Here is a 17,557-nt window from a genome sequence, read left to right on the forward strand (position 1 = left end):
ACTACCTTTCTTTATAACATGAAGATGGTTTCTTTATAAATTTTTGTCCATGTACTGCTGTGTTCTTTGAATTGGTTGTTTTGCAGGACAAAAGAGAAGACGGGAACTCCAAGAAGGGTTTGCACCCTAAAGGCCTTCTCAAACGTAGGACCAAAGGTACGTACCCTTATCATAGAATTTTCTTATAATAGCATAATGGCTGTATGAATGCATGTTTCTTTGAATAGATAACTTTCAGTCTGCTAGGGTTTCAACCCAAAAATCCCTAGGGGAGTAATTCCCTCTATCATTAAGAGAAACTTTTTTCCCATCAGGTAATGGTGCCACATCTTTAAGGCGTGAATAACAGCTGTCAATTCCAGATCATAAGCAGAATATTTCTGCTCATGTTCCTTTAATTTCCTAGACTCATAGGCGATTACCTTTCCTTCTTGCATCAGTACCCCCCCACCCCTTCCTTACTCGCATTTGTGCACACCACATAGTCCTTACCTGGATCTGCTATGCTTAATATAGGTGCTATGGTGAGCAAATGCTTGAGTTGTTCAAAACTTTTTTGGCATTCTGCGGTCCATTTAAAAGTTTTCCCCTTTTTCTGCAAGGAAGTGATAGGGTAGGCCACTCTCGAAAATCCTTCCACAAACCGCCTATAGTAACCCACTAATCCCATGAAGGATCTTATATCTGCCACATCCTTTGGCACTGGCCATTCCATTATGGTCCTTATCTTTTCAAGGTCCACAACGATTCCATCTTTCGAGATTATATGTCCCAAGTACTAAATTTGTTCCTTAAAGAAGTCACATTTGTTGTATTTAGCGTATAATTTGTGTTCTTGGAGAGTTTGTTATACCAATTTGAGGTGCTCCTTGTGCTCCTCCATATTCCAGGAATATATCAGTATATCGTCAAAAATATTAACACAAACTTATCTAAATACTGATGAAATATGATGTTCATTAAGCACATAAAGGTCGCAGGGACGTTGGTTAACCCAAAGGGTAATACCAAAAACTCATAGTGTCCATATCGAGTTCTAAAAGCAGTTTTAGCTATCTCTTCCTCTTTAATTCTGATTTGGTGGTAACCTGATCGTAAATCAATTTTTGAGAATACGGTTGCCCCTTTTACCTAATCAAAAAGTTCATCAATACGGGGTAAAGGGTACTTATTCTTAATTGTCAATTTATTCAACTGACAATAGTCCATGCACATACGAAGGGTCCCATCCTTCTTTTTAAAGAACAGCACAGGGGCTCCCCAGGGTGACACACTGGGGCGGATGTAATTTTGTCCAACAACTCCTGCAACTGCGTTTTCAATTGTATTAATTTTGGTGTGCTCATTCGATACGGAGCTCGGGATACCAGGGCTTCCCCTGGCACCAATTCAATAGTGAAGTCAATGTCTCTCTTGGGTGGCAGTCCTGGTATCTCTTCTGGGAACACATCTGCAAATTATTGTTTTACTGGAATACTTTCTAATGTGGTAGTCTTGTATTTTGTGTTGGCGTAACCCACTTGAATGGCATAAACCTGACATTTTTTTCTGATCCATTTTTCCAACTGAGAGGCGGTTATTGGTCGAATATGCACTAGCCTCATAATACCTTGCATCTCTTGTTTTTCCCCGAGTTCATATTTGTAACAGATAGTTTTTGTTTTACAGTTTATAATGGACCAACGTTTTTCCAACCAGTCCATGCTTATCAATATGTCATAAGATCCAAGGGGAAGTATGTTTATATCTGCCATCACCGGTTGTCCTGCAATCTTCAAGGTTCAGTTATTGACCTTAGCTAACACACACCTCTTTGCCCCTGTTGCCAACTGTACTAGCCAAGGGTTTTTAAACTTAATAGTTTGTAACTTACATTGTTCCACAATCTTAGGACTAATATAGCTTAATGTAGCTTCTGGATCAATTCATACAGTTACAATATGATCAAAGATCTTACCTTCAAACTCCACCATAGTCGGCTGGTATCCTGCCTGACTATCTTCCAGAGTGGCATTAATTCTTGGTAAACTCTGGGCCACGTTGCCAACTATAGATGCTTCATGTATTTGCGAAACCTGTTCAGTACCCTTTCAATGAGGATAGTTTTTAACATAATGAGGCCCTCCACAACCCCAGCATTGTACTGGAGGTCTTGTTGTCCCTTCATTGTCAATTTTACCAGATTGTTTGTTGATTCTAGATTCAATGGGTGGCTTCAATCTGAGCGGGTTCTTATGTTGATTTCTGTTGTTTTGTCCTTTGGGAAATCCTTTGCTAATACTGCCACAATTACCTTTAGTGCCCATAGCAGTCTTATTACCTCTCTTGTCAACCCACCTCTTTCCTAGAACTTCTCCCTTCTGCTTACTTTGCTGATAACATATTCTGGCCTTTCGTATCACCTCATCCATTGTTTTTGGGTTATCAAACTCAATTCGTTCCCTCATCGCCAAGGGTAGACTACTGATGAACCGTTGTACCTTAGCCTTCTCCTCTGGTATGTAAGGTACATAATGGAGTAATGAGGTAAATCAAGTGATAAACTCGTCCATTGTTTGCTGCCCCAGTCGCAGGTCATGGAATTCCCTTGCTTTTTCGTCATAAAATCGTTCAGTCAAATATCTCTCCTTGAGGTATTTTTGAAACTTTTCCCAAGTTATATTTTGTTCGCTTACCCCTCGTACGATCTTGACTTCTTCCCACCACAGGGTAGCCTTCCCTTGCAATTGGAAAATGGCTAGCCGCACTTTGAGGTTGTGATCATATTCATATAATTGAAAATATCTATTCATGTTAATCAACCAAGCTTCGGTTGCCTCTTCCAGTTCCCCATCGAAGTGTGGCGGTTTTATTTTCCAGAATTCCCCTTGTATTTATATCCGCTGCCTTTTCGATGTCGGGTGTTCAGAAGCATTATCCAACTTTTCCTCTCGATTCTCCTCCCCTCCTTTGGTTTCTTCCTGATCCATGTGGTAGCCTTGTTCCTCTGACACTCGTATCTATTCAGGACTGGGGTTCAGCTGGCGCTGATTCTGCTTATCTGATAGGCTTTTCATGATTTTTTCTTGTTCCATAGTTAATCTTGCATTGTCTTCCCACATGCGAGCCATCTCATTCTTTAATTCTTGTACTGTCTCTAATATCGTGAGATTAGTGTTGCGGGCCTCCTCTCCTAACTGCACCCATATCTCAGGATTAGTCTCAAGGCCTATTGCAGGTCCTGGACCAGTCACAATCCTGTGTGGAACACTGTTCGTTCTCCTCATTCTGTTGTCACCCGTTCTTTTTTTTCATGTTCTTAACACAGGTAGAAACAAAATATTAACACAATAACAGTTTATTCTTATTAAATGTATTTGCTAGAGGCCATAGTTTTGTATCCTAGGCTCTGATACCACTTGTCATAGCTCCAAATTATACACACTATACATATAATAATAATAATGAAAAAAAAATTAATACTTGGAATTCACATCATTACATAATTGAGTTTAAAGTCATGACTCTATTGATATTTGATAACACGATAAGTACATCTGTATCTTGGAAAAGGGTTGTCTGATTTAAGTTTTCTAGTTGTCAATGCGCATTTTTCGGTTTAAGTGTCGTGGTTATGAATGTTTACATTAATTGAATTCAAAACCCTGATAATTCTAAACCACACTGCCTATTTTTTTTTAATGCATTTATTGACTCGTCTCCTGGCTTGCACGCTATGTAACTTGTGTTGGAAATGATTTTATGTGGTTTGTTATTAAATTCTCTGCACCATCCTGGTACGTGGCATGGGCAGGCCATCTTATTGTAGCTGTTCCTCTTGGGCCTCCCATCTCATCAACGGTGGAGGACCCGAGATCTCCATCCAACGATTAAGCTGCATCATGGTTTCTTCACCTCTTCGCTTGCGACGACAGTGTCTCATTTTTCCTCCATCCTTCTTCGGCACTTGCTCCAGTTCTGCATCACCTCTTGCAGGCTTGCCAGTTCAAAGTTGCAATGCATGGAATTTCCTCATTGCATGTTCATGGTTTCCTATAGGCAAGTGTTTCTCTGGTAGGCAAGAGTTCGATGAAGTGACTGTAGACTATATTTATTTTTTTTACAGATTAATGATAGCATTATTATTTTTCCTTATAGATAATTATTAGCCTTTGCATTTTCCTTATGGTTGCTAATCAATGTTTTTGGGCTTAACTGCCTTGCAGGAACCACAGCTACGAGTTTGGGAATTAACAAATGTGTCGGAGGAGGGTTTCACCCCAAAATTTTGTTACTTGAGAAATTCCGGGTAAGTTTTACCCCAGCCTGGGCTAATTTGCCCAAGTTGAAACTCTGCTAGGCTGCTAGAGACTTGAGCTACAACTCTCTATATTTTACGATTTCAATCCTGTGGTTTGTTGTGGAACATGTAAGGATTAATGGTTAAAATTATCAAGTGGACACCATCACTGTTCTGAGGTGTGAACTTGGTCATTTTCCCTTTTAAAAACTAGGGTTTTGTTAATCAACTGCAAGTACCGTGTTTAGGGCAGTGCCATTGTGGTTATAGTTATTTCTGCGTCCATGATAATTAATTTTCTCTTTCTGGTCTAAAGAATTGTTGCCCAAGCTTTATCGGCTCTCTGGGCTTGTAGTTGTGTTGTTTCTTTTTATTAATATGACTCTAGTATCCTCCGGCTATAGGACCAGATTCCGGTTCGATGTATAAACTTGTTCACTACATGGTAATATGTTTTGGGTTTGATTAATACTTAAAGGATTATTCTATTGTTCACTGGGCTGCTTATGATAATATCGTTCTTTGTTTTTAGTTTCCGGTTTATTTGCTTAGAACCGGTTGTGGAAAGACTCGACTTAGGATTTCTTTAATTCCTTCTATTTGAGCATATCAGTGTCGAGAATTGTTTTTCTCTTTGGATATTGTTTTGGCGTTTTTAAGTTGTGTCAAAATCTATGTTCTGCAATTTTAGCTAGAACTTTCGTTAATTACTTCAAGGTTGGGTTCTGAAGTAATAATAGACATGGGTTTCACTTTTTTCTGGTATGGTTTTGGAACTCTCTTGATAGTCCACTCTCGGGAAGACCTAGACAGGTCGGCTAGGGTTTATGCTCTTATGCCCCTGCCACGTCAATCCCTTCAATTTCCTTTCATTCCTCCGGAATCGACATTCCCAGCCTATTTAATCAAGTCCTAATATTCTATTTTTCCATTTAATTTCAACAGAGAAAAGTTTCAGTTACTTCCTACATTTTTGTATGTTAACCTTCTTCTTTTATATGTAAAAATATTTGTGTAGAATTGTGATTTACGGTAATGCTGTGATAGATAATTTCTCTTGCATTAATTCACCTGTACAGTTCTCATGTTATAGTATTTCCATATAATCAAGTTACCTACACTAAGTCATCTGTACAAATCATTTTTCCATAGTAGATCTAAATTAACTAATTTTTCCAACATTAATAGGACCGAATAGAATGTAAATAGAAATATTTCAAATTTACATGGAGAACTCCCTTGCTCCGACAGATAATTATTTATTCTGTACAAGATTTTCTATACTTAAGTTTTTCCTGATATTGGTAGATAAAAGGTATAGCAAGACCTTACTTCTATCTTTTCTACTTTTGCACTAGCCTTAGGTACTCCTCTACATCGTTTCATTACAGTAATAGATACAGAATTTAATTTATGCAGTGGTTCAATTCCTTCCAGATAGTATCTCTTACCTAAACTGCTTCAAAGTAAAGTTCCCTGGTAAGAGAGGTCACCTCTGTTTATCGATGCTAGTCAAACCTCCCGACCATAAGATTCTCTTTCGGGACCAAATCTCCCCCCTAGCTTGCTCACGGGACTTCCTGTATCCTGCTAGTTGCTCGCACACAGTGTGCTCTTACTATCTGGTCATCACCAGATGTAGCAATTTTCCCTCTTCCTTCCTGTCATAACAGTGTAGTTTTTCCCTCCCCCCACTTCCTTTTATTTTGGAAGCATTTTTCCAGTCAAGGGAGGCAGTTAGGGTTTTTCTTTCCAACAACTGCCTTTTCAACTTCTTTTCTTCCAGAAGTTACAAGATTTGCTAATACTTAAATCATTACTCATTTTCAATAAAATAAAAATATTATACAAACAGGTAATAACACTAATTATTCAATTTGTTCTTACTGTGGTAAATAAAATATTTATAGAGTTCTGGGGTCATCACAAAATTCCTATATTTATGAAGTGTATGTGCACAATATATGTTAGGAGTTCTATCTTTGATTTTTAAAAGATGAAATTGATCTAAATATGAATGAATTTTAGATTGAATCAAAGTATTTCCACACACATGTTCTTTCCATTTAAATCTACTTCAAAGAAAAATGAAATCATAATTTTAATTGTTGAACTAATCTATGAATTCAAAATCACAAATTCTAATTGCAAAAAGGAAATTTTAATCTACTTGCTGGAAAAGAAATTCCAAGTCTACTTTGTAAAAAAGAAATTATAATTAACTTGCCGAAAAGGAAATTTTAATTCTAATTGCAGAAAAGAAATTCTAAGTCTACTTTTGCAAAAAAAGAAATTCTAATTCTATTTGCATAAACAAAATTCTAATTCTAGTTGCAGGGAATAAATCAAAACTAGAATTCTTCAACAAAATATAAATTCAAGTTGTAACTTCAAAGGATTACTAGTGTGTGCAATGGTACTTCAAAGTCTCTCCATTTATCATTCATGAAAACACTTAGAAAAATTAATTGAACTATAAAATGAAAGTGCTAAATGAAATGAACTATGGAAATCAAATATTTTTGTATTTTTATGAGCGCTCTATTGTTGCAAACACGAAGATTAAACTAGAAATTAATCAATAAAATGCATCAACAAACTATGATGGAAGAAAACTATTTATCAAACAAACTACAATAAGCATAATTAAAAGCTAATCTACTCTTACAGCTCTCCAGGGGGCCCTCCTGTTGAGTGCAAGTTCGCAATTGGATATTAAATCACTTAGCCATGCATTGATTCGGAAACAAAGTTTTTATATTAATCATAGAGGTATTTAACACAAAGAGATTGCAACAATTAACAATGATAACTACTATCTCTAGCTTCACCTCAGGGATTTTTATACATCTTTATTGAATAATTGTTTCAAGAGTCCTAAGTCGAGAGGTAACTTGACTAATCTAACAGCTAAGAAGTAAAATTAAGATGAAATTCGTTCTTCTCATGATTTTCTACTGAAAGAGAAAATCATGAGGGATTTGATCGAACACATCAACTTCAAAGGTTTCTCAATCATTTCCATGCTCACTTGATCCTACCATGAACCGCCTTCAAAATTTTCTTATCGTTGGAGTGTCATAACCAAAGTTGACTTCTGGTTTGACTTCTAGATCTCTCGAACCATGTAACTTTCCAGATCACCAAGATAGGTGGATATCCATATGCTGACCATTTTCCATCTACTAGTACCTTTTATTCGTCCTTTGGTGCACTAGAACCTATCTAACCATGGAGATAGTTGCAAATTATTGGTTAGTTGCAGAATGAATGAGATTCGGTAGCTATAGGAATGTTTAAATTAAATTTCACAAAGAAACAACAAATTATAAATCATGGATGATAAATACCTTTTTAGATATTTGAGCATATCTAGGATGACCTTTTAGCTTGAATTGTAACAAAATTATTATGGAAAAGGATGGAAAGGAAGGCAAAAGGTTTTTCAAAAAGAGGAAAATTTCAGACTTCAACATTCCCCCACACCGAAGGTTTTCATGTCCTCATGCAACAAAATTTCAAAATTTATCCAGTCCTTCATTCAATGTACTATTTCTGAAGCTTGAGCTAGGACATGTAGACTAGTGCTCCTCTTTCTTTTCTTGATACTAAATATTGCCCTTGGTTTCTTCATTATAATTTTTATCTGTAACCCTCTAACTTTGTTTCAGAGGAATCTATTGTTTGCTTTGATTTTCTTGTTCTTCTTATACCAATGGCACAAATGAAAAAGTATATTGTCATTTTGAGTCCTCAAGATTTCATTTTTTACCTTTATTGCCTCATGCTCTTGTTTGAGATGTTTGTTCAATATTTCCAACTCATATATATCTTGCTTCAAAGCATCTTCAATTATGTATTCTTTCTCAGGAATATTATCTATCAGAGGAATTTCTTCATTAAAAGTATCTTCTTGATTCTGAGAAGGAGAATTTACCTTTTGTTGTGCTCTTTGTTCCAAAGATTCCACATAATCATAGATTTGTTGTTGTATTGGATCAATATCTCGTGTCTTCCTTGTTGGAATCAAAGTCTGAGGTGGCATTCCACAATCTTCTTCTTCGAGATCAACTACTTTTGGAGCCTACATACTTGAAAGTTTAGAAATTTGTCTGCTTCTTCTCAATTTTATCCCCGATTCTTTAGTGTTTTGGATATTTTTCCTTTTGTTGGTTCTTCTTTGTTTCTTATCCTCTGGTTCTTCATCTTTTTCTTCAGGTGGCTTGTCACTTGAGTTGGATTTCTTTCTTCTAACATTTTATTTTCCATTTTTCTGTTTAATATTTTCCAAAAATTGAGAAAAAGGAGTGTCATCTCCAATCGGGTCTTGTAATTCCTCTATTTTATTAATACATGAACCCTCTTTTTCACTTACATCCTCAGGGTTAGGGTTTGAGAGCAACTTTTGTCGGCTTATTTTGAATTTTATACTTGTTTCCTCCTCTAGGGCTTCTACAAAGTGGTTATGGACTAGAAAGCTCTTCCAATTATCTCCTTTGGCTTCTAAGTGTGATTCTATGATAATTTTAATGATTCCATGATGACAAAGAGCACTGTCGAGGGTTTTCTATTCTCGCTTCACACTAGAGGCCATATTCTTAAGGCTACAAAGTAGGAAATATGGAAAATTTATTTCATTCCCATCAATGAAATGCATTAGAAGTCGGGCATGATAAAAGAACATGGTTCCAAACCTCCCTTCATAGGTTACGAATTTTTGAATGACTAGAAATAAATTCCTCCATTTACTTTTCAATATTGTTACTGGAATTCCCCTTTTGAAAATAGAAATTTCCATACCTGGGTTTCTGAGGAAGGTTGTCCACTCTTTCTCCTTGATTTTCCTATTTTTTAACCAAATTTCTTCATTTCTAGGTAATTTTGTAGCCATTGCCACTATGGATTTTGTAAGTATAAGTTTGATGTCGCCAATTTCTACCTCTATCCCATCAAAAGCCCGTGTAAAATATTTTGTGACCTTTGTATCATGCCCATCAAATTTTTCAAAGAATTTGAGCCAGCCTACCTGCTGTAATTGTTCTCTAACTTGTGGATATGCCTAAAGAAACTTGACTCCATTGGGCTTTGATTGAACAATGACACCCATGGCGGGGAGAACTCTTAGTCTTGGATTGTCTCTTTTTGACAAAGGTGATGGAGGCTAGTAGGAAGAATGATAGACAAATGAGGATGGTGAAGGGTATAGAGTGGGAGGTTGGGTGATGGTGAAATAAGGTACTCATGGGGTATTCAATTCATAATAGGACTAGTTTATTTCATATGATTTCCATGATTTTAAGATCTGATTTCATAGGATCGTTAAAATTTAGGTGATTTTGAAAATATTTGATGTGACAAGTTAGGATATTATGACAGAGTAGGGTTATAATGATTATGATGTAGAAGTATAATATAAGGTAGTGCTATGAGGTCTTTTAATTGCTCGAGAATATAATCATCCCATGAATTTAAAATATTAATGTTCCTTAAATGAAAAATAATTCAACACCCTACATACCTCATCATGTTTGTAATGTCCTTTGATGCAGGTTCTTTGAATGTAAACCGATCTAACTGTAGAAATTGATATTAGCTGCGGAATTGGATATTGGTTGCAGAATGTTATTGATTTCGTAGTTGTTGAAAAACTTTTGTTGTTGCATGAAAAATAATATTGCTACTACATCTTGGTGAAAATTGAAGAAGGTTGATCCTTAGAAGTGTTGCTTGAGATCTGAAAAATTATTAGAAGGAAAAGAGGGATAAAAATAAATGGGAAAGAGATAAGGGAATTATGAAAATCTAAACCACCAAGAATTTTTTTTTTCAATTAATATTTTTTGTATAAAGATGCCCACAATGTTGGTTTTCATGCTTATATTTTATTTTTATTTTTATTTTTTTATATTTTTTATATCATTATTATCAAGAAAATTATCATTAAATTGGGAGGTGAGGAGAAATATCTCCTTTCTCAACCAACTTGAATTTAGAATTATCTTGCAAATGTTTGACAAATTCTTCTCTTTTTAATGGTTTATGATATAATTTTAATCTATGACCATTAACAAGGAAAGTAACTTTTTCATCATCAATAGTTTTGATTTTGATTGCTCCATTATCAAAGATAGTATCTATCTCATAAGGACCAAGCTAGTGAGTTTGAAATTTTCCTTGAAAATATTTAAATTTGGAATAAAAAAGAAGAGCCCAATCACCTAGATTGAATCTTTTAGCCTTAATGAATTTGTCATGCCATCTTGATCTTTGTTGTTGAACTATGTTGGTTCTTTGGATAGCATCTTGTCAAATCTCATCTAGCTCATTCAATTGTGTTAATCTTTGTTTTTGAGCTTCAGAGAGATCAAGGCCCAATTTGGTTGTTGTTCTGAAGGTCTCCACTTAGAACTCAATTGGAAGAAAAACTTTCTTCCCATAGACAAGCTCATAAGGAGTGTGTCTAGTTGTATTTCTCCATGTGGTTTGATATGCCCATAGTGCCTTTGGAATATTTTCTGCCCAATCTCTTCTATGCAATTGCACAGTCTTGGTTAGAATTGCTTGAAGTACTTTATTGGTAGATTCCACCTGTCCATTGGCTTATGGATGATATGGAGTGGAATTTCGATGCTTGATCTTATATCGTTCCATTATCTTCTGCACCAACTTATATGTGAATTGATTACCTTGATCTATCACAATTTCTCTTGGAACCCCAAAACAAATAAAAATGTCCTCAAAAAGAAATGCAACTACAACATTTTTAGTTGTAAATGGAAGTGCTTTAGCCTCTACACATTTTGTAACATAATCTGTACAAACAAATATATACCTTTTCTATTTAGATGTAGGATTGGTAGGTCCAACAAAATCTAGAATCCACTTTTCAAAAGGATCTATAAGTACCTGTGGTTGTAGAGGCATTTCATCTGGAGGAATAGGATTTCCCATTCTTTGACAACTATCACATATTTTGACATATTCCTTGGTGTCCTTGAAAAGAGAAGGCCAATAATATACCAAAATAAGGACCTTGTAAGTTCTTTGTCTATCATCAAATTGTCCTCCACATGGATTGTCATGATAAGATTTCTGGTACTTCATTCCCGAACACATCTTCAAATTATCAAATCGGGTCTAGTTTTGTATAATTCTCCATCTAAACAAGAATATGGTGCACTAGATTTGATAACTTTATGTTTCTCTTTGCTTGATAATTGTTGTGGTAGCTTCACTGTAGCTAAAGAATTAACAATATCTTCAAACCAAGGAATTTTAGTAGATACTGCAAAAATATATTTATCATGAAAATTATCCTTTACATGAATGTCATCAATATTATTCTACATTCTAGAAAGAAAATCAGTAACTATGTTTTATTTTCCTAGTCTATCAAGGATAGTAATGTTGAATTCCTGTAATAATAACAACCATCTTGTAATTCTACCATTACTAATTGGTTTGTTCATTAAATATCTAATAGTAGAATGATTTATATGAATGAAAGTTTCATAACTAGTGATATAATGACGAAACTTATTTATGGCATGCATAACAGCGAAAAACTCCTTATTTGTTATAGCATAATTTAACTCTGCAGGAGTCAATTTTTTTCTTGTATAATAAATATCATAAGGTGTTATATCTTTGTATCTCAACACAGCTCCTAAGGTTGTATCTAAAGCATCGGTTGAAATGTGAAAAGGGAGAGACCAATTAGGCCCTCTTAAAATTGGTGATTCAATGATTTTCTGCTTCAATATTTCAAATGCTTTTTGGCAGTCCGGATTTCAAACAAATTCACATTCTTTTGTATGAATTTTGAAAAATGGAGAGGTTATTTTTGTGAAATTTTCTATGAATCTTCTATAATAGTTAATGAAAACAAGAAAACTTCTAACATCTCTTTGAAAAATAGGAATTGAAATTTGAGAAATTACTTATACCTTAGATGTATCCACTTTAATTCCATCACTTGAAATATGGTGGCCTAAAACAATTCCTTCATTAAACATCATAAAACACTTCTCATGACTTAATGAAATATTTTCTTCTTTACATCTAATGAGAACATTTTCTATTTTTTCAAGAGCTTCTTCAAAAGTATTTCCATAAATAGTAAAGTCATCCATGTACACTTTCACAAAAACATGAATTAGATCAGAAAAGATATCCAAAAACTGCTCTTTGGAATGTAGCTACATTACCTAATCCAAAAGGAAGTATGCTCTAGGCATATGTTCCCCATGGACATGTAAAGGTTTTTTTATCTTGATCTTCTGGTGCTAGTTGGATTTGGTTATACCCACTGAAACCATCAAGAAATGAAAAATATTTCTTCCCTGCTAAGGTATCTAATACTTGATCTATAAAATGTAGTGGAAAAGTCTCTTTCAAAGCATATTTGTTCAATTACCTACAATCAATGCATACTGTCCATTTTCCATTCTTCTTTGGAACAATCACCAAAGGTGACACCCATTCGGTATCTAATATTGGATAAATGAAATTAACATCAAGTAACTTTTGTAATTCCTCTTTAACAATTTCTCTCAGATTAGGATTCATCCTTCTCTGAGATTTTCTAAATGGTTTGTCATTTTCCTAAATATAAATATGATGCATACAAATTTTGGGATCAATCCCTTTCATATCAGTATATTCCCATGCATAAGCAGAGGAATGTTTTTGTAACATCTTTATTGATTTTCTCTTTTGAAATTCTTCCAAGTTATTATTAATGTTTAGTGTTTTTCCTGGAAAGATTTCTACTGAAGAATTGCCAAACTTTTCCATAGAATGCAAATCCATTTGATGAGATGATAAATATTCAATATTACATTATTCCTTAAAAATTTGATATTGTGCATAGTATGACGAAGAATCATTGTTATTCATTAAGATATAAAAGAGATACATGAACATAGGATTTGTGGTGACATCTCGAGCCCTCGTAGGGCAAAATCTCACATCAAACAAAACTTTGGCCAATCTGTAGCAATAGTCCATCTGAAGTCGCACACTACCCCTACGGCCCTGGACGCCCATGCCCCCTTAAGGATGTGCCTCACCCTCTTCGGCCTTGTCCATCTATTCATATCCTCTGACAGTGGGGTAGAAGGCATGTCCCCATCGAATGTGTCAATGTATACAATATATATAATACAAAAAAATAATTAGACAATTTCATTAAACAATTTAATAAAACAAGTTAAAGAGCGTGTTAGAATAAATTTTATTATAATTCATTAAAACAAGAAAATGAAACTAGATTAATTTAAAGAAAACACTAATATTACCTCTATCATTTGGAGGCTCAGCTACTGTAGCAACAGTGCCTCGGGAGAAATCCTGGTCGAATACTCTGGCAGGCCCCTCTTAGGCATCATCTGCCCCCACATGCACATCTGAACCTCAGTGATTTTCCTAGGAGGGAGACGGTCAAATGTAGGCCTCATCTCTAGAAACCTCTCAAAAAATAAACAAAAAAGCTCGTAAGTGAAAGGGAAGGTCTTCCTCCCATGTCTCAACACACGACATCTATCTAAAACCATGCAAAACTACCTCAACAAAATGCAGACCATCTAATGCAACATGGCACCTAAATCAAAGAATCAACATAATACAAAAGAGGGTCATCACTACTATTGTATGCAATCGTGTTGACTAATAATGAGAGGCACCTAACCTCTTCTACAGCAAAAGAAGAAATTTGTAGTTATCGACCATGGACTTGAAAATTCAATGGATGGACCACATGAGGCCCGGCATATCTCAGAGTGTACACAAGCTGACTCTCAGTTGCAACCCCATGGGGGACATCAAGAAACTAGGGAAAATCCTCCCCTCTCCTGAATTGACCAGTGATAAAGTATATATCCTCCTCAGTGGGCTTATACCACACCCTAGGACTGACATGGAAAGTCTGCTCCTAGACACTACATCAGGAGATTATATGCATGAATAATATAGAGTGCGCCTTTAGGGATGTAGCCTCCTCATAGTACTTGAGGAGGCCTACATTCCTCAATGGCGCTTGGGTCATTTCACTAATAGGGTGAGGGTATAAATCCATCTCCCCCTCTATGGCCTGCCATGTTGGAACCATATTGTATGGGTCTGCCTACTACTCATGCTCCTGATGATTCTCCCTCTTTTGACGTCTCTACTACATGATTGATATATAAAATACATCAGCCGCATTAATAAAATACATTTTTTAAATTAAATGAAACATGTATTTATAAATATTGAAACATAAATTTCAATTAAAAAAAATCATCGGTGTGCTCAAAATATAGTCATGCATCGGTGTCGGTTCCCTTTCAAGCATAAATACACCGCTAATGGTGAGCACATAAGTATGATGCACCATTGTTGGTTCACAATTTTAACTTTTTATAGCAATGTGGAAAACTCGTGCACTAGTGCGCATAGATAAACTTTCTACACTAGTACAGAATGTTTAGGTTATCAAACGCACTGAGCTATGGATTTTTTTAAAATATTAAGTTTGTGGTGAATTTGGTAAATATAAATGCATCGCACATGATGCACTGACGTAAAATTTGTCACATCATTCTCAGTTCGTTTTCATTTACAAAGCGCACTGCAACAATTTGTGATGTGTTATATTCTCACATCGATTTGCAATGCACCTTGTAAATTGATAGGGTGCACCTCTATAAGTGTGAGTCGAACGTATCAAACGCACCACGCAGTGAAAAAAAAAAATTGAAAAAAAGTGGCAAATTTAACCTAATTTATAATTATAATCCACTAAAAAATTAAATTACAAAGAAACATAGACATTACCTAGACATTTGGTCATCGGGGAGGCATTGTGGACATGTAGTGGAGAAAAAAAAAAATAGGATGGTTTGAAAAAATTGAAAACTCAAACAGTGAGCATGGTGTGAAAGGATGGTGAGCAAGAGAAGCACCAATGTTAGGGCACTTACATGTGGCAAGAGTGGTATCGGTGCTTCAGAGCTCTCCCACACTGTAGATTGTAAAAATGAAAATTACGGTCAAGAGGGTTTTTTTATTTAGCACTCGTCTGGTGCTTTTTCTTGAGGTGCCTAGTGGAAACCCTCTACAATTCCGGCAGCGGTGTTGTATTTTACTATTGCACCACTATTTTTTTAGAAATTAAAAAATGCCTAGCGGTGCTCTTTAAAAGATGCGTCAAGGAATTTTGTTAAGAATACCTCATTGTGGCTTTAGTGGTGTAGGAATTTATAGGGTAAATTCCTTAGATTGAACACCAAAGGACATCGTTCACAAGCATATCACAAATCAGTACACCAGTATTCTTTACGTGGTTAAAACCCTCAAAGAGGGAACAGTCCACGGCCTGATCCAACTCAACCACTTTAGGCAATATTATTAATAAAAAGAAAGAAAATTTACATAAGCTTCTCTCATAAACGGTCACTGGACAAATGACCCTCCACGCTCTTTAAATAGAGATCATGGACCAATCGGTGTTAAGCCACGGATCAAGTATCGATAATACCAAGGAGAGAATAAACCGTCAGATCACTTCATGTCTAGAACATATTGTGACCATAGAATTGTAAGTTTAAAAAAGTACATACTAAATAAACACACTTTACCTAACTATACACTAGACCAAGTTATACTTAATTATTTCCTATGTGTCGGGATATCCTAACATCCCCCCTTAAGAACAACTTGGGATAGGATTGAAGGATGTACAAAGATGGAACAATAGGAGAAGGAAAGAGGCATTAGAGCCTATCCCCCCTTAGTGACAACTTCTTGAACTCCAACCATAAATCGAAGTTTAGTAAAATTTGCCTCTGTGAGAGCCTTTGTAAAGATGTATGCAACTTGATCATCAATGGAACAATATTTCACTTCAAGAACATGGTCATGAATGAGATTTCTGATGAAGTGCATGTGTAGTTCAATGTATTCGTTGAGCTGATATTGGACTGGATCTTTGCATAGTTGAATGGCACTTTTATTATCACACTAAAGTGTAGTCGGATGTTGCTGCTGAAAACCAAACTCTTACAGGATTTGACAAAGCCACAAGGCTTCCTTACTAGCTTCAATGGCACCACAATACTCTGCTTCTGCTGAAGAAAGAGAAATGGCACTTTGTTTCTTGCAAGCCCATGTAATAGGTCCACAACCAAGAGTGAATACATAACCTGTAGTAGACTTCCTATCATCAGGGTCACCAACCCAATCAAAATCTGTGAAACCAACCAATAGAGGAGATGCTTCTACACTATAATGAATCCCAAACTGAACTCTACCTTGAACCTAACGAACTATTATTTTAGATGTTTTCCAAAGACTTTCATGTGGTTTGTGCATAAACCGAGCAACAAGGCCAACAACAAAGGAAAGGTTAAGACGGGTATGGGTCAGATACAAAAGTTTTCTAACAAGCTGACAGTATAAGGTAGCATCAACTTCAAGGGAAGTACAAGTGACTGAAAGTTTGACTCCAAACTGAAAGGGAGAAGGGGTTGGCTTACAGTCTTCCATGTGAAAGTGGTGTAGAACATCACAGGCATACTTGGACTAGGAAAGGGAAGTACCTTCTTTGGATTTCAAGACTTGAAGGCCAAAAAAATAATGCAAGTTTCCTAAGTCTAGCCTTAAAAAGCAGTTTGAAATGACATACTCTGATACGATGTAGGAATTTATAGTGTAAGTTCCTTATATTGAACACCAAAGGACACTGCTCACAAACAGATCACAGATTAGTACACCAGTATCCTTGACATGGTTAAAACCCTCAAAGAGGGAAACTATCCACAGCCTGAGCCAACGAGGCCACTTCAAGCAATATTATTAATAAAAATAAAATAAATTTTACATAAGCTTCTCTCACAAATGGTCACCGGACAAATGACCCTCCATGCTCTTTAAATAGAGATCATGAACCAATCGGGTGTTGAGCCACAGTTCAAGTATCAGTAATACCAAGGAGAGAATAAATAGTCAGATCACTTCATGTCTAGAACATACCGTGACCGTCAGATTGTAAGTTACAAAAAGTACACACTAAAGAAACACACTTTACCTAACTATACACTAGACCAAGTTATACTTAATTATTTCCTATGTGTCGGAATATCCTAACAGTTTTAAAATTTCACCGCATTTCTCTGAAATTTAAAACTATAGTGGTGCTCCTTACTAGTATGCATGGGGACATTTTATTATGTAAAGGGCACTAGTTCTATCGTCTATTCAAGCACCAGTGCATTATGATATTTAGTGCACCATGTTTTT

The sequence above is a fragment of the Pinus tabuliformis genome, chromosome 1_1 (assembly GCF_031772625.1).
Source record: "Pinus tabuliformis cultivar Carrire ecotype Pingquan chromosome 1_1, CPIR1, whole genome shotgun sequence".
In the NCBI taxonomy this organism is placed as follows: domain Eukaryota; kingdom Viridiplantae; phylum Streptophyta; class Pinopsida; order Pinales; family Pinaceae; genus Pinus; species Pinus tabuliformis.